The sequence below is a fragment of the Leptodactylus fuscus genome, chromosome 11 (genome assembly GCF_031893055.1).
Source record: "Leptodactylus fuscus isolate aLepFus1 chromosome 11, aLepFus1.hap2, whole genome shotgun sequence".
NCBI lineage: Eukaryota > Metazoa > Chordata > Amphibia > Anura > Leptodactylidae > Leptodactylus > Leptodactylus fuscus.
Window position 1 is genome coordinate 34,398,881 of NC_134275.1, and position 18,844 is coordinate 34,417,724.

The window sequence follows — 18,844 nt, forward strand, 5'->3', positions numbered from 1 at the left end:
TCATAAGGAAGATGTAGCTGGCTATACATTTCCCATGCAGCCACTGCTACGGGGTCACGTACCATCATTTACTATGAATGGGTGTCTATGGAACACATGTATGGTCTGGGCTCACCATAGCAATGGCAGATATATGTTAAGTGGGAGAAAAGTAGGCTGAGCCAACCCATTTAACACAACCAGCCAGGCAGGCAGTTAACACTACCATCCTAAAACATGAAAGAATCCATAAAAATTCACATCATGCAAACGCAGGCTTCGCAGCACTACAGTTATACAAGAGCTTTCTAATATAACCCTCGAAAACCATGTGTTCCCACAGAACTTCCTACACCCAGCCAGACCCCAGCTGGGAGGAGGGAGAGAATGTAGTTGTCCAACATCCACGTTTAAGGCCTACTAATTGTTTCCAGCGATTTGGGAAGGTGCTTTCCTCTGCAGTCAGCCTGCAGCATTGAAAGGCATCGCTATAACAAAGAAGCCTTGGCTTAATGCATCTAGCACATGCATACTTTGAAGCCAGTAATGAAGGTCTGAGTTTTCGATAAGCAAAGGGAGTTAGAGAGGCGGGCGTCATGTCTTCCAAAAGTCAACTGCTCAAGCTCACAACTGGGATTCTTACCAAGCTCTGGAAAACAAGGTTACAGAGAGTGAAGGAAGAGCCAAGATGCTGATCACAGGCAGCAAAGTGAAAGATTTCAAGGTGGCCCTAGAGCATCCAGACTACCATATTATATTCAAGTAGCCCAGACTTGTCCAAGCTGAAATCTTGGGATACTAGGACGATGTAACAAGGATTCTTAAGCATTTGCCTAAAATGTGACCTTTTTAGTTACATATGTAGTGTTCAGGCGAGTTCACACACACACACACACACAGGTATAGTCATTTTTTGATCCTGGTTTGTGCAAGTTGCAGCAGTAACGATATGGCCGTAATGTCTGCATGGACCCTTAGCCTAGAGTCACAACTGTCTCACCCGTATATCGGACACAGTTTCATGAGTGAAAACCATGTGAAACTAGGCTTAATAGCCAATAGAGTAAAGACTGTAAATCAACCAGGGGCTCATAACATAAGGATGGTGACATGTAGATGCAGTGCGAGACCCTAATCACAGAGGATTTCTAAAAAGACTGAAAGACCACCCACATATCAGAGCCATAAGACTAGACAAGCTGAATCCAAAAATTACAGTTTGTGCCTTTCAGAAAGACTTTTACCCCCAATTATAGACTTCTCAGCTAAACTGAGAGTGCATGTGTATGAGGGGTGGTCTGGGTAATAGCCATTGGCCTAATGAGTTTTCAGCTTGAAAGCATTGAAGATGTACAGCCACCTTTAAAGAGATACTACATGTTCAATGTAAGACTGGTTGCCCCGTGACTACAGTCTTCGTATACAGTTTCCTGAAGTAGTGAAAATTTTAGGGGCTTATGTCTGAACATAGGGAGGCGCACAAACAAGTCTCTACACTGATTACCAAACTGTACTACTAAATCAAATTGAGCAGATGGAGCCATATACTAATACCCCTGCCCAGCTTTACAGTCTGCTCACACTCACTAAACTTCATCATCTTCGACTGCTCCTTAATTGAGAAATTGCTGAATGACAAAATTCATCCCACAATGCATGCAAGGAATTCCCCCGGCCGGACTCCCACTGTCCTGAAGTACAGCCTGCAAACATTATAGAAAGGGTCACTGTGAACTGAAGACGGAGGAAACGTCTGAGATTTCTGACTAGTGAGTTCATGTGACTTCACAATATAGGATTTTTTTCCGTATAAGGCCTGTGCTACTGAATGACATGTTTTCCTCCTGCTTCTTGCTCACTGTGGAATTGGCCAAAAGTTTTCTTCCTCTGACACCAAACCCAAAGTTTCCCAGGCTCAGCGAACAGGACAGTTTGCCATGTATCTGTCCAGAAAGGGAGCTTAAGATCTGAAACCAGACAGATTCCAGACGGAACAAAGGTCAAAGACTTGATGTAACTGCTGGGAATTGTAGTTCCACAACATGAGGCAAGCGTTCTGAAAACAAGGACTCGGCTCAGGATATTTCTCCACTCCACATGCCAAGTACCTTATGTGCCTCAAAATCATTGGGTAGTTTTCCCACTAAGATCTAATGCTAGACCACCAAGCCAAAATAGGGCCACTGCCATCTACAGCATCTCTGGGGTTGTCCATCCAGCTTTCCCATATTTGTGAATGACAAATCTGCCTATGTATGTAGAAACACATCACCATAATGCTAAGTATACATTAGCATTGGCTCCGTTCCGGTCCTCCCACACCTGACCACTAAAATAGTGGATACTTGGAGCCCAATAGACCTTCACTGACTAAGGTCCAAGGTTTTAAAGACTGAAACAAGCAGATAAGAAAAGCTGTGCATGCAGGATATTTTATTTGTGGCAGACATTGTCAATCTCTAAGACTCCAATGCAAATGTGAATGTATCTAAGACTTAAGTGCACTAAAGGTGTTGTTCATGAATCCACTTGAATTAGAAAGATCTCTACAAAAGGGGGCTCAACATTCCAGTTCTGGATCAGCCCTTTAAGGACGGACTTTGTATTTTTAACCATTTAAATTCAAAGGGTTATCCTCATGTCAAAGTGATCATATAATCACCAAGATGGATGTCCACGGATCTGGAGACAGAACGGTGCATGACCACTGCTCCATACCAACTCCTGAGACAGAGGTTCAGGACTGTCTAGTGATTTGTGGGGCTCCCCAGTGAGCCTATCTAATAGATATTAGATTGTTTGACCACACAAAACCCATTGCTGTAACTTGTAGTCCCACAATGCATGGTCACATATAGCACCGTTATGAGTACAGACCCGTCTCATTTTCCATAAAAGCAAAGAGTCTTCTCCAGCTTAGATGTGTTTAAAGCATTTGCTACAAGTCTATATACCATGCTTTTTATTGACCATGAAGTCTGCAGAAGCCAGTAACATACTATTAATCCAGGCCTAGGTCAGTGAACAGCACATGGGGGGGGGGGGCAAAGTGCAACTTCATACTCTTTAGCGTATCCTAAAAACCAAATAGGGTGGTGATATTACAAATCTGTAACCCATGTGTTGTAAGTATTGTAAGACATGACATTACGTGCACTGCAGCCAGCATTACAAGTGTTAAACTTCACCAACAAGAGTGAAGGAATGAAGACATGATCAGTAGTCTGAGTCAGAGGGTCCGAGGCACAGCCCCCAGATCCCCACCCCTTTTGAAGCCATTTCCATGGCTAGCAGGCTTCTCCACTAATCGCTGCAGTTTCCAACATTTTTTGGCCATATATGGCAAACACGAGCAACAAGCGGCTGCCAGGAATCTCCTCTCCCTCCCTCCTGTACAGTATGGGGGATGGAGCAGGGAAGGAGATGGGGGGGCAGATTAGTGCCTTGGTCACAGCCCCACTTCCTTGCACAACAAGGGCCTCCAAAACAAACCTAGTGAAGGCAGAATGAAATCATACGTTCCTCTAGTAAAGGACTGCTCTGCTATATGGCAGCCATATGAGCATCACAGCAGAGCTGGGCCAAGCACTGACTAGGCATGCAGTCTCCAGGATGCATAATCTGTTATTACTGGGCACTGCCCATCCATGCCCGGCAGCATTCCTCTGGTCAGGGAGGAGAAGTGAGTAAATCCCTCACATAACAGAATACTCCCAGAGTCTGGACAAAGGAATCTGCAGGAGTATAATAGCACATTCACTGTCCCGGGCAATCCTATGTCAGGACACACTGGAGGACAAGGGACACAACATTGTAATTGGCTTTCTGGGCATGTCACAGTATTATTGCCTTGTCTGCAATGTATTTGCAAAATTCCATTGAACAATGCCTTGTATCCAGGGTCCCAACATAGAAAGACAGGACAAGGCTCAAAAAATCCAGAGGAAGGATAAAGCAGCTCTGACATCAGGACTACTTTGCAAAAACTGAACATTGCTGAAGGGTCAAATCCCAAACTAAAAACCACAGCACAAAGGAAGAAAACTCCTATATACACTTATAGCTATTTTCTGTATCAGCGGATACAGTGTATACAGATTATGGGGGCCGCTCGGCTAGTCACATGGTCCATATATCTTCAGTGTTTAAAAGATTTCTCCCCCTTGACCATAACTCATTGCTCTTTCTTAAAGGGGTCTGAGTGTGCAAACCCTTCTATAGGTGCCATATAACTAAGCACATGGGGCATGACCAGAGACCAGTCAGGCTATTGAGACAAAACCACATGAGCCAATATCTAGTCAGTTACTTGTAAATGCAGACATATTGGACCAAGTGTGGCTGATACCACAGATGGAAGGAGTGACACTCTAGACCTGTCTAAAGATGTGTTGTAGGACATGTATAGAGATAACCTGATCCACAGATAGGAAGCGCATTCAAGAAAATTGGTGCAGCACAAGAAAAGTCTAGTAACAGTGTGAGGGTCAGATTATGGAAGAGGTTCATTGGCTGATAGAGAACAGGAAGGGTAGCAGACAGAAGAAGCAGGAGATATAGGGTAGCACAGTAGAGCTTTGTGGCAAGTGCAAAAGTAGAAGGGAAAACAGTGCAAAGACATTGATGTAGTGGTAGAAAACCTGACACACCTGGAAGAAGCAGTGGTGATGGACTGGACAGGGAAAGATTGATAGGACAATTTTGGTCCTTTACACACCAAGAGAGGAGCAGATTGAGATTAGTTTTGAGTTGCAAGTTGCTTGAGTGTGAAAATGAGTTAATATTAGGCATTATTAGAACTCTACGAATCAGACATTCAGAAAATAGGCCCGAGTTACACAACTGCTGACATCTACAGAAGACAACTCCACTTCCCATCTACCTGGTTGTGCAATGCCTACATTCCATACCGACAAGACATACAGCAGAAAGGAAGGAGGAATGTCCCTGCAGAACTGGAGTGGTCATAAAACACCCACAAACCTCCTGCAGAATAGATTTGCTGACTGGCACGCATGACCCCTTTAGAGTTTTACTGCTTTTTTATGATAATTACAGTCATAACGGACTTGGAGAAAGCAGCCATTAATATATTAAGTAAGGCACATGTCTAAGAACGTGTGGCTCCAGGGTCCAGTGATCGGACCTATATCACAACTGGAAACTATATACTGGTATGGACTCTCACAGTTTTATCAAGGCAACCAAGCATGACAGCCCCATGGAACAGCTGCGGGAAACGGCTTATAAAGAGGAAATAAACTACATTCCTGGCTCAGATACATGAATACTTTGTATGTATACACTGTCACTACTGGAACCATCCAGACTTTCCATACAAGTCCTTACAAGATTAGGGAGTGGCATTAAAGAAACAGAAGAGAAGTGGATCATGCAAACAGCAAGTCTTCAGGGCTGTTACATGACCATATCTCTACTGCTAACCAAGGCCATGGAAGTGTCAAGAATACACAGGGTCAGATAAACTGGCTGCCGCCCGCTATTATCTGACCGTTGTTGGATGTGACTACTCATAAAAGGGGTCTTCGGACTAGTAACAGGAGAAGTCATTTCAGGTTGTCCAACTACTGACTCCTAGTGATCAGAAGAATGGCGGTCTGTGTATACTCAGCTACTGCTCTACTCACTTCTATTGGACTACAGGCTCTGAAAACCTGCTTGTATAGAAAGACTTCTACTCTGTTCATGGGATAGTGTTAAACTGAGCACACATGTATAGGAGCAATTGACTTAACTGGTGCTAGTTCAACAGCTAATGAAGGTGCAGATACCTTTTCTAATACAGCACTATTGTCCATGGGCTACCCCTTGGTATTGCAAAATATTCACACGGCGGAAACCTTTTGCACCGTTTGAGTTCTCCGCGTGGCTAGCCGCAACGGGGTGCCAATGCAGTGCATTAGCCTCCCACTCCTGATCAGGCCTGAATGAATGGGCCTAATCGGGAGTGAGCCTTGAGCCGCGGACGCCGCGGCTGAGTCAGCCATGGAATCTGCGGGAAGATGGGGCATGTCCCTCATTTTCTTGCTAGCTGAAAAAAATAAGTGACCCCCATTGAAATTAATGGGAGTCATTTTTGCAGGCGAATTTTAAGGCGCATTCTATGTCCAAATCCACCTGCAAAGAACTCTGTGTGAACACACCCCAACATAGCTAATGAGTGGTGCAGTTTCTGGGCACTCAACCTAGATCTACCTTATCCATGTTTGCCATGCTAACAAATATAATGTATTCCTTTGCTATGAGCCATTTTAAAATAGGAGGAGGCAGACTAAAGATCATTATATGGGCACACAGCTGACCCCAGCCTACTACTATGTGATCCATGAGCACACAGCTATTTTTAGTGACTGCACTCCCAGAATTTTGTAATTTAGGTAAAGTCCTTTAATCTTCTGCAGTTTACAATGGTGCCGTCTGATGTCTATATGAGGGGACTTCACATCCCTGAACTCCTCTACATAACAAGGCTTCATCTAACCATCACATGCTGCCCAAAAGCACTGGCCTGTAAACATCCAAAAATAGCAAAAACTGATTTCTAAATTAAAACCAGAGCAAACTGTAACCAAGCCATTTTCCATCTGACAGAGCGTTCTAGTTTCCAGTTAGCACAGGGGGTTGGCTGGGAGTATTAATTAGAAAGATGGTTAGAAGAAGGGGTAGGAGAAGGAATGACGTTTATGTATCTCCCAGAAAGCACTACACTAGGAGGAATCTCCACGAGGAGAAGCGATCCCTCCATAAGCTCTGCCGCCATCCAAGTGTAGATCATGGTGATCTAGTAGCACTTCTGTGTAAACTGTATTCAGTAGCTGTAGAATAAGGAAGTCCTAGTCACCCTCCTGGGATCCATTCTATAACTGACCTTTGTTTGTAGTCTTCATCCTGTCTGGAGGGCCAGCACTGGCACCAGGGCCTCTACCTTTCCTACATCCTTCCAGTTAACTGGCTCCGTCTCAAACAAAAATTTCTACATGTCATTACCTGGCAACACAGTTGACAATTTAATCAGATTTCTAAGAGAAAAGCAAAAGTCGCACCTGGAGCTCCACCCACATGGCAGTCAAAAAAGGACAATGGTTCACTTCATGCGGCTACTGTCCAGTGTGGGTGGGGCTTGGTCACAGTACAAAACACGTCCTATGTATTTGTTCTATTTGGGAGGAAAAGCAAAAATTTTGTTCACGGGGCATTCACTTTATTCTGGCTAATCCCATCCGCACATTGCGACTTTTCCATGTAGATTTTTTTTCTGAAAAAAAACCACTGCATTACCACCACAGTTTTTTGCTGCACCCCGCTAAAGTTTCGGGTCCAGACATTATATGTAAAAAAAACCTAGGCTGGAGGTTTTTAGCAATACAACTGATATTAAAACTTTATTAACCCTTCATGTCATTCTCACGATTACAGATACCTTGCCTCCGTGCAGTCAACTGGTTCACGCCTCTATTTTTGACAAGACCCAAGAAAAATAACCAGAGCCAGGTTTATCTCACCCAGAGCAGAGGATACAAAAAAAACGACTAGCACAAAGGTTTCTATTCAGGATACAACAACTGTACAGCCCCGAGGGCTGCAGAACAAGTTTGGCATTTCCAGAGCGAAGGCTGAGCAGAGAGCTTATCCAGACGCAAGAATCACAGGAGCGCAGCCAAACGGGGGCCAGTATGACCAGGAACAACTGTGCTATAGCCGATGGTAGGAGCCAAAGTAAAAACAGAAAAAAAATTGTCTCAACGGTCAACGTAGTAAAGCTATAGATTTTCTCTAGAGGTGCACAGACCTGAGAAAGCAAGATTTTGTTTCAACCAAGTCTCAATCTACTACAAGGCTCACACCATCTGACAAATACAGGAATCCCAGAGTAAAAGATATATAGTTTACACCCACAGGTAGAGATCTCGACCCACCAGATTGAGCATGATGAGGATGAGTCTCAGAGAGAGGTGGCTCATTTCTCTTGAGAATTAAGGATGGGGCACACATGGCAAAGTTGGGACACTCTGCATTAGGGGGGTTTGTCCTAAGGAGTTTGTCAATTTGGCCAACATTAATCTACAGATTGGACATTAATCTACAGATTTTGGACACCGCCATACAGTTTTCCATGAGAAATGTGAAGTCCCTGTAGAAATTGCCTTTGTGTTGAAGATTTTGCTGCTTTTTTGAACCGATCAGCTACTTACAGAGGCTGCAGTGTCCAGGTGGGTGTTGCAGACTCTTCAGTTCTAGGCGCGCACACACACACAAAATCGGCTGTGTTTGTATCTCAGCTCTGCCCATTTACTTGAATGGGACAGGGCTGTGATCAGTATCCTATGAATGAGACATCACATGGCCTGTGCAGCAGAAGCCGCACCTCCCACATGTCTGACCCCCAAGTTAATGACCTATACTAAGGCTATCTCATTCAAAAGTCCAAGAAAAACTATTTTAGGCTAAGGCCCATGTAGCAAATAAAAAATACACTGTAGAAAAAAAAAAACCACGGCAGAAATGCTTTTTTTTCTGAAGAGTTTTTCATTGCCATTTCTCAGAGTTTTCCTTTGTGAACGTTCTGCCCTTATACCTATATGGAAAACTCCAGCGTTTCCACAGCTATAAAAGACATGCTGGATTTTCAAAAACATGTTTATCTTCCACTTAGGGTCTGTTTGTGCAATGTGTGGATGGGATTAGCCAGAATCCCATCTGCCTAGCAAAGTACTGTAAAATTCTGCATTTTTGCAATGGCGTTCCGACTACAGCAAAAACTCTGCATTTTAGCAACAGGGGCTTCAGCCTTAAAGAGCATGTCTAGGAACATGAAATTGAGTTAACAAATGACCACGCCCATTAATCACATGGCCATGCTTCAACTCCCTGCTTTTGAACAGGGCTGACCTGCAATACCAAGCACAGCCACTATATAATGTATGGCGCTGTAATGGTTAAGCAGTAAAGAGGCCGGTACATGCCTTTGAGTCTAAAGCCTAACATTATTGAAGGATAGAGAGGCATGTGCAAGTTAAAGGGTGGGCTACTAGCCGTGTATGCATGTTCTTCTCATACTCTCCCACTATAGTATTAGTCTAATCTATAATAAAACACCAAGGCTTCACAAGGAGATGGACACCATTTACCAGGAAGAGACCTTTTCCTCCTCATTGTATCTACTCTGCCATCAGTTTCCTGTATAAGTAAGAGAACTTGCATACGGCAAGGCAAACTTTCAGGAGTTTCCACCATTATGAAGGTATGGAACGGGAGAAAAGTCTACAAAGCCAAGTTAGAGAGGAATCCTTGGCAGAGGCCTCTACCTGTTCCAAACAGGAAACCCGTAAGGGCACAGTCAGAAAAATGCACACAAGATCCCAAATAAACCATCCTGTTATCTTGAAAACAATAGTATTTCTGAGAAGGTGAAGGATCACGGGAGCACTTCCATTATTTGATAGTGTCGGTCACAATGGCATTTGCCAGCCAGAGAGGTATAAGCAGCCAAGTATAGGCCATACATGTAGTGTATTGAGTAGGAGTTTTACTGACGCTCCTTTCTCACTCAGAAGAGGTGTTTTGCAATGTACTTGGAGTCAGATGTTTTGTAGCAGACAAAGACTGTTTTCACTCTTGTTCTCTGCAGCATCAATAACGAGAACTAAAAAAGCCTCCGCCAGCCACACCCTGTATAGTGAGAGGAGCCAAGTATCTCCAGCACACTGCACAGTCAGGCCCGACCGTACTGGAAGCACAAACTACACTGCAAACATTCACATCCCTGCCCAAACACTACAAAAACACATGGAAAGAAGAAAATATGGATCATTTCCATGGGCAAAGTTTCCTCTATGGTCAATGGACTTTACCCAGGGGTGTCCCACGTGGGACCGATTTCAACATCACCAATTCTTTTGTTTTCATGAGAGAAGATGCAACCAGGGTTGTTGGGCAGTGAGTTATTCACTCTCTATAAGGAGCACATGCATACTTGGCTCAGTCAGGCATGCATGTATCTATATAAGGGGAAAGGGAACAAGAAACAGCTGGCTGAATGGGCTATACAAGATGCATGGCCTAGTTTAGGCTGGTTATAACCAATCATTGGCCGAATGTCAGCTGGATTGGGCAGTTCTACATCTCCCTACTCTCCAGCAATGGCAGATGTTTTGCTCTGGCAGGAGATGAGCGTTTTAAGTTTATGGTCAAGGCTGGAAAAATACCTCTCGGCTAAACCAGACTGATTGAAACTCATCACATGTGTATGACCTATTTAAAGTAGTCCTTTTATTAACTGCACCAACTTGAGCCCTTTTCATCCTTTAATAGGCACTGCTCCTTTCTGGTCCAGTTGGACCAGCCCCCGCCATTCCTAAGAAATCCATGACGTTAAGTGTTGGTGCCTGATATCCAACTAGACTCTAATGTCAAATGGCTGGTGTTAGGAGGAGCAGGCAAGGGGGTGTCACTCAGTTCAGAAACATGCCCCCTTACCTGTTTGACACCACCCACTTGATATTGGAGAGTCCAGTTGGGATATCAGGCACCAAAACTATCTGCACTGATCACTCAAGAACAGAGGGGGGCAGAGAATTCAGTGGAAAGGCAGCTAATAAAGAGCTTCATCTAAAGGATTTTTCGATACATTCAGAGGTGATACCCAGTAATGACATCTAAAGTGTCAAAAGAGGGATTAACACTGCCTGCTACAACAGTACTAGTGTCTAAACATCACATTAGTTCTGGCAGTACTGTAGCTATGGCAATAACACCCTGAATCAGGGGGCCCAGGATGAACAAATAGAATAAACAAGTTTTTACCATTCTGCAGGACTACCTAGCCGTGACGGAAAAGTTGCATTGTTTTCCTTGGGATAAACCACAAGGCTATTATATGGCCGCTCTACTACAAATTACCATTGTTTCGCTAGGTGACAGCCCATATGCTGTATTTCTTTGGATAGGAAACCAATTTGCAGCTTGCAACAAGTCGGACTTAAGAAACCCATGGTCTGTGCCAAGAGGAGTCTCTGCTTGCCAAATGCATTCACACCGTGACTACTGATCTAAAAGCCCAAGTAAATGCTTTACAGCATTCACTGCAATGTTAAAGAGGGGCAGCAATACTTTACTACAAGGGGAGACACAAATTAGCAATTACTTTCCTGGTTCTCTGGGAGGGGGGTCAGGACTTTCGGGGGTTCTGCTTTCTAATCAGACTGCCTGTAGGTCCAGGCTGGAGGGAGAAGGGGACGCCAGAGGCTGCTGTTGCCATGACATTGGGATAAAACGACCCACTCAGCAGATTATTCAGCAGCTGCTGCACTTGAAAGGAAGCCAAGAGTCTCTGGTGTGTATGAAAGCCTAGACTGGCACTAGAGCAGAAATACGAAGGGGAAAGCATATAGACAGGGGAGGGGTGTGCAACCTCCCAAGTATCAAATCATTTTAACACTGGCTGATCAGCATCGGACATTACGCAATATCCGATGTGTTTTGGCGCTCATAACATTTATAGCCCCATAATTATAGGTGAGGGTCTGCCGCCATAGGAAAAAGTAGGAAAATTATAGCATTGCTTCTCTGAAGCTCAAAGGAAATTTCAGAAGTGTTCTATGAAAGATGAGTCTGCCATGTTAGGACTTCTAGGAGTAGCCATTTGTAAGATATAGGATCGTGAGCGTCGCTGGATAATGTCAGGTTTCCTTACAGCTACAACTGTATGGACAAGTCTATTAGAATCTCTAGTGGCACGTATTTAGTTTAACAAAGCAGAATTCCAGGGAAAAGACTTCAAAATTCCACGAAAAATAGCCTTCCCTGACAAAGCAGATTACCTCAATCCTTCAGCTTCAATAAGAGCCGGGAGGGCACAGGCTCTGCCATGGCTAGCCATTTACGTGCCAAAGAGCAACAATAAGTAGCCCCAATAAAAAGTAGCTCTTCACGCAGTCACCCCTTCCATGCTGAAGAATGGTCAGAGGATCAGGCACTGGCAAGGCAATTGAGAAGATGGGACCCCGGGAGGCAGGATACTGGCTGGCCTGACTCTGCACCTAGATGTCACCAGGAGCCCAATATATAAAAATATACTGGCTAGATGGATAAGGTGAGGATGGCAACAGGAAAGGATTGCGCTCCTTCTGCTTAAATGGGGTTTATTGCAAGCCTGCCCTAGATTCTCCTCAAATCCTGGGAAGACCTGATTCACCTGTTTGGGTACTGAGCTTGAATTCATTGAAGAGGCTTGTTAGCAGGGGTCACATCCATCCAGGAACCCAGGTCGTCGGGGCAGACTGACCACATGACAAGTAGAAACCAAACTCAACTCCCAGGGCTGATGCGCTCCTCCTCTACAATGATACGCCTTGGACTTAAACTAGGCTTTTATTACCACAGAACGCATTTCGGGGTTCAATTGCGTCCAACACAGATGCACTGCTTCATCAGATCTTTTGTTGCCAGCTATTGCTGGTTTGTTTTCACATGACCTGTCTTGAAAACAACCTGCGATAGCTGGCAACATAAGATCTGATAAAGGGGTGCATCTGTGTTGGACACAATTGAACCCTGAAATGCGTTCTAGAAGCTTCCCAGTATATCATATCGATGCAGTCTTTTAAAGATGCTGTAAAATGCGCCTCTGAGTGTACTGTGCCATGCCAGGGTTAGTTGGAGGACCACCTGGCTCAGGAGATCCCGAGGGGACTTATCGTAATCCGAGCCTGCACACCACTGTTTTGAGGGTGCTTCCCCTTCACTGGTATAAGAAGAAAAAAAAAAAAAAAAAAACATTTGAAGCAGCGGTCTACATATAAGCTCTTCTGTCTTTTGTATGGGCCAATCTGCATATGACCAGCAGGTATTACAATTCTGCTGTGGCTGCATAGGAAGTTATCCCTATCCAAGGCTTGCCAGGATAGCTGACTGCAGGATTGTGGGACAAAATCCTTCACACTTGTCAACTACCTTTGTGTACACCGTGAAGCAGCGTGTCCTCACCCTGCCTTCTGACTCTTCTGGCACAAGCACATATGAACCCCAGGGTAAGTACTCTGCGCACCATTGTGCACGGCCAGAGGCAGAAAACACTCTGCAGAACGAGAGCTCGGCTTCCAAGAAAACCCTTAGAAACTATGAAAACACGGTCAGGCAAAAGTTGCACTTTGTGTTTGGGTTCGCTTTAACTTAGGTTAACTCCTATGTCTTAGTACTGTATTAAGTCTAAGGAACCAAATTCCTTATCTCAGCCCTCTGAACATGTGTGACTGTTCCCAGAATATATTGGTGCTGTTCATGGCTTTTACCTTGAGGATCTTGAAACTCTCTGCAGACAAGTGTTCATGGACCTGCTCAGCCACAGCCCTCGTTCCCACATACAAAGGATATTGTGCGGTTATTCCTACGACTTGGAATGACAAATATTTCCCAGATTTCAGGCACTTCGAACAAAGGAGTTTCCGGATATGAAAGGAGTTTTCCACTGACAACTTCAACAAGTCACAGGACTTTTTTCAGCATCTGTACAGAGTATTATATCCCTGCCAGGAGATTTTATTTTAGCAATTTATCGACTGGACTCGAGCATAAGACCTACTTGGCACATGGGTTCTATATAATCCTGAGGTGGCCACGCTCATTGGACCTTCAGGAAAACAACCAATGGTCCTAAAAGTGACCATCAGCGAACCAATCCTGTCACTGAATGATGATCAGCCCATCTATTAGACCAGCGGTGCAGACAGAGGCTGCAATGCTGCAACCACAAGATAGGGGGATCGGTGACCTCCACTGATCCAAAAATGGAGGCCCAAGTGCCCTGTATGTATGTATCAGATCCCTCATGCACCGCTATACCATTTATTATGGGACTGCACAAAAGAAACTCAAGAACTGAGCTGGGTGGCCGTTGTCTGCTGCTTTATTCATAGAAGTATTAAGGACCATTACCATGCACAATGGGAGAACTGGAGATAAAGGGTACACTTGGTAAGAACAGTAAATACTAGCACACTATTACTCCTGGAAATTTAGGAATAAGTTGACATCTACGTGTCACCATTCCTCCTGCCAAGGTCTATCCCTGTACATTGTCGCTACGCGAGATCATGGTCTGCGGGACATTGGGAATTTTAATGCCTAATTGTCAATTTATTACATTACCAAAAGAACAGTGGAAATTGCAAATTTTAAGAAGAAATATTCCAGAATTATGTTATGGGGAAGCATGTATTTACAAAAACAGACATGTTGAGAGGTGACAGGTCAAGTAACATCTCATTTGAGGTGGAGGGGTCTCAGCATGTTAAAACGTGAGACGCCATTGCACAGCTACAACACATATTGGGCAATAGAAGCACCTGCAATAAGAAGCCTGGAGGCAAGTCATATTTGATTCCTACCCTGATTTACAGTTACAGATCACTGCAGTCTGTCAACATGGAAACCTTCCTTGTAAACATAGCAAACCTGCTATCAAAGTAACGCTCTGGGCAAAACAAAGCAGTTTTAGGGTGGATTGTGCAGCCCTTCAGGGCCCAAAGCTACTTACAACTATCAGATTTGCTTGTTTTGAGATTACAGAATATAGCGCCATCTCTCTAGCGACTTTGGAATTACAATTTCCAGTATACAAGCTAAGGGCAACAGCATGCGGCAGATCTTAGGTTTGGCTCTGTTGTATTGGATTTTTGTTGCTACGAGAAAGGTTAAAGACTAGGAACACACAAACTGACTTTTGGCCGCACGATATAAAGATGCATGTACGGTCATTCACAACTAACGATAGTGAAGGCAGTTGTGCAAAAATCCAGTAAGATTGCAACGCGAGCACAATCCCCATTATTGGCAGTGACAAATCCATGTTATGTGACATGCCGCTACATCATGCAATACTAGATTGGGCTGTCAAAGTAACATGGTAAACACGTGTGTGCTCTATAAAATTAATGCATATACACATAATAAACACGTATTTCGCCCTCTGATTCGTCCGGGGGAACATAACCCAATATACCCCTCAACCTAAATGAGGGTGGCTACACCCTTATCCTAGCTAGTTACAAAACTGAAACATGAGAGCTATATGTGAATGGGATCTGAAGTGACTGGAACGCATCATGAGATTTGTAAGAACTGCACAATGCCAGTGTGAACAGATCCATATAGAATTTAATGGCCACTTATTATACTGCATACTGTACAATGTGATCTCTGTACTACATAATTACACAAAAAAAGCAATAACTAAACTCATAAATGGAAAAGCAGCATGAATATCTGGAAAAGCAATCCAGCACAAGTCTTCTGGGCAGTCAGGGGTTAACGTGCAAGTCTCAGCACTTCTTCAGGGTTAGTATAGTACACGCACAAGAATGCAGAGTGGTGGTGGTTGCTCAAGTAGTGGTTTGGAGAACGGCAGAATTGGGTGTGGCGCTGCCATTCACTCTCTGTCTACCCACTAAATACAGGATGGGCAGGCAGGCCGAGGACAGAACTGGCTGTGGCCCACTAGGATGACAGTGCAAGGATATACAGGAAGCCTGCAAGCCTAAGGAGAGATAAAAAGACAAGGCGGACAAAAGCAGGAGGAGAGGATGAGAAAAGCAGATGTCTACTATAAAGCAGATCTACAGAGGAAGGCTCACTGTTCTAACTGTCTCAGAGGGAGAACGCACTTTCCCATTGTAGTGCAGTTTAATGGAAAACTCTACCTTTCCTAGTCATGTGTTCAGCCATTGATAACACTGCTGCCTTTTGGATGTTGTGTTGAACTCCGAGCTATGAGAGAGGGCCACTACAAGCACTAAATTGTCTACTTTGGGGACGCTAGCCCATGCACCCACAATGCAAGTCGTACCCTTTAACAATAAGCAGATAACTGTTCAGAACATATAGATGTGCACAAAGCATCTGCCCCAGTCCAAATATCCTCCCCTATCCCCAGCACTCCTTTGTGTGTTGCTGATGTACACTCATTTAGAACCAGTGGCGCATTTCCAAAAGTCCAGAGACTTAGCGGTCACATGACATGAGTGATGTCACGGCAAACACTCCAGCAACTGCTGAGGCCACAGATTGGTCTCAGCAGTCACATGAAGTTCAACACTTTTGGCAATGGGGCACCAGCAAAATACTGAACAAGTATTGGGGAATTGGGATAGGCGATTATGCTCTTTATTTTACACCTCCCTGGCCACCCCATGGATTGCTCCAATTTCTTTAAAGAGGACCTTTCATGGATTCGGGCACATGCGTTGTTATATACCACTGGAAAGCCGACAGTGCACTGAATTCAGCGCACTGTCGGCTTTCCCGATCTGTGCCCCGGGTGAAAAGCTATCGGTACCGTAGCTCTTCACAGTCAGAAGGGCACTTCTGACACTGTCAGGACCATCCTTCTGTACAAACAGCGCCAATAGCGCTGTACAGTGTGAGCGATAGGCGCTGCTGTGCAGAAGGACGTTCCTGACAGTGTCAGAAACCCCTTTCTGACTGTGAAGAGCTAAGGTACCAGCACCGATAGCTCTTCATCCGTGGCATAGATCGGGAAAGCCGACAGTGCGCTGAATTCCAGCGGTACATAACACCACATATGCCCAAATCCATGAAAGGTCCTCTAATGTCTGCTGAGGAGGAACACACCAAGGAACAGCTACATTCACCATCATTGCTTGGAAAAAGATGTTTCAGCCTCTATTTCAGAGTTCCAGTGCAACCTTTAATAGAGCTGAAATATTCAGATTGAGCCCCAAGAAACACTGCCCACAGCACTAATACTGTGGAAAGCCTTGGAGTGAAGTTCTGTTGGGCTATGGAGGTGGAGTCCTGGGATTGGGGACTGCTTTTGGTGAAGTTAGAAAAATGTGACCAACTCCAGATTCAAAATAAAAATGATACATTACATGTTGCATACTTTGATAGGAATACAATCACTGGCTATTAGGAAGATTCCTGCGTCTGTCTGAGCATGGTGTCGGCCATTTATGAAGGAATCAAGAGTCAGTTGGGGAAAAGGTTTGGCCGACTGACTGCCCAGCACTGGAGCTCTTGGTTATAGGTCTCCAGGCCCTGTGTACCTTGGGTTTGAGGAAATGATAAAACCTACCTATTCCTTGCTGCCAGCATCTCAAGGATTGACAGCCAAAAACTGGACACATTTTAACAGTCTGGAATGTAAAATAAATTGTGGCATGTCCTATTGCAAATGCATGGAATACATATGGAAAATACCTTGCTGCACATACAGCGCCTGAACAGCCATCTACGGACCCCTATGCAGTCATACTAGGTTACATGCCTGTGTACATGAGCCTCAAGTGAAAGTCAAGTTCAGAAAAGTCCTTGACAACCATCACCTCACATAAATTTCTGCTTCCCACCCATGTCTGAAGGGGATCATATTTAAGTGGCACAGGCTCGTAATAAAACTTGAAGATTTTCTCAGGCTCTTGTCTCGTCATGTTTTACAATCAGATCTCTTCTCTGAAACACTTGACACTCCCCAAATCCACCCGCCTGTAATGAGTTTGTATGATTAATCCTGTCCATTACAATTCTACGGTTAAAAAAACAAAAAAGTACACCCTACAGGCACAAATAATGTACAAACCGTGAAATAACCCAAAGGGTCAGAACATTGAAAGTTCCTCTAATTCATGGGAGGTCCAAAACTAGGATGGCCATCTAAAGGAAGTCATTCTGCAGACCCTACCCTGATGCTGTTCTTTGACAACTGCTGGCAGTGAAGGGGTTAATTTAAAGGCCACATCTTTGAACACACAAAAGAATAATAAGTCTAAGGTTTCCTGACCAGAAATGCCTGGTCTGGCCGATCCTAAGGAAATGCCATAGCAACAGCATTCCACAGGTCTTCTGGGATCACCAAGAGCGTGACCCCCAGAGCTGCCCAGATTGGGGCAATTTACTTAGAGGCATTCCCGGAATGATCGGCATTCTTCTGCATCTAAAGACCATAAAAATGTATTTCTAGATATAATGGCTGAGAAGCCAAGATCTGCCTTGTTATTTGTACTGTAACGCCATGCATGTCATCACCGCAACAGCTCAGAGGAACACGTGTAACAAGAGCAGGAATCTGCAGCACATGCCACTACAGTCTAAGCTAACATAGGAATCTATGTACCCGGGCATCAACACCAGCTTCAACAACCCTCCATATTGAATTCCAGTTAAATAAAGATGCCCAGTAAACTATGGTTGTATGTCAGAGAGGCCTGTACTTGATCCCCTCCTCAAAAACCAAGGGATACTGGTTAATCTGTGCAAGATAAAGTCAATAGGGAAAACACTATGGCAGATATTATAGCTGTGCTGCTACACTAGACCCCTTGCTATGTAGAAAGTTCCCTTCTATGAAAGGCTTTAGTGTACAGTAAAGGGAAACATATGGGATACATCTGTATGTCAGAGAACAAGTGTTCCAATATAGAGACCGCCCATAACGTTACTATTGTGAGGCTGGAGATACCTGCACCTGGAACATATGCTCCACAAAATACTCCTGACCTGTGCACCCAGCAAGGTCTCCTCTGACCTACTTATACAGAGCAACTTCTGCATATGTATACATAGACCTGATCCTGGTGTGCACAATGTATACAGGCCCTGTATTTAGTGGACCTCCCCTGTGTCCCAGTGTATTTGGTTCATCCCCTTCACCAGTTCTGGCCATGTTTCCAGTACAAACTATCCTCCTGTCTTGGTCAGGAACACTGTGCACTGAATCCTGACTATAGATCTAATGCACACTCTCCTCCTACTCTCCTGGTCAGGTGTCCAATGCACCCCCTGCCCACTCTTCAGTTGCCCTGACATAACACTTCACAAACTGTTAACCCCC

The 18,844-nt window shown here is 44.4% G+C and overlaps 1 protein-coding gene across 3 annotated transcripts in view; it reads right to left on the bottom strand.

Moving 5' to 3' along the window:
• FLNA (filamin A) overlaps window positions 1-18,844 on the bottom strand; it is an 80,988-nt gene that overhangs the window by 29,316 nt on the left and 32,828 nt on the right. The gene's annotated exons all lie outside the window — the stretch shown is intronic.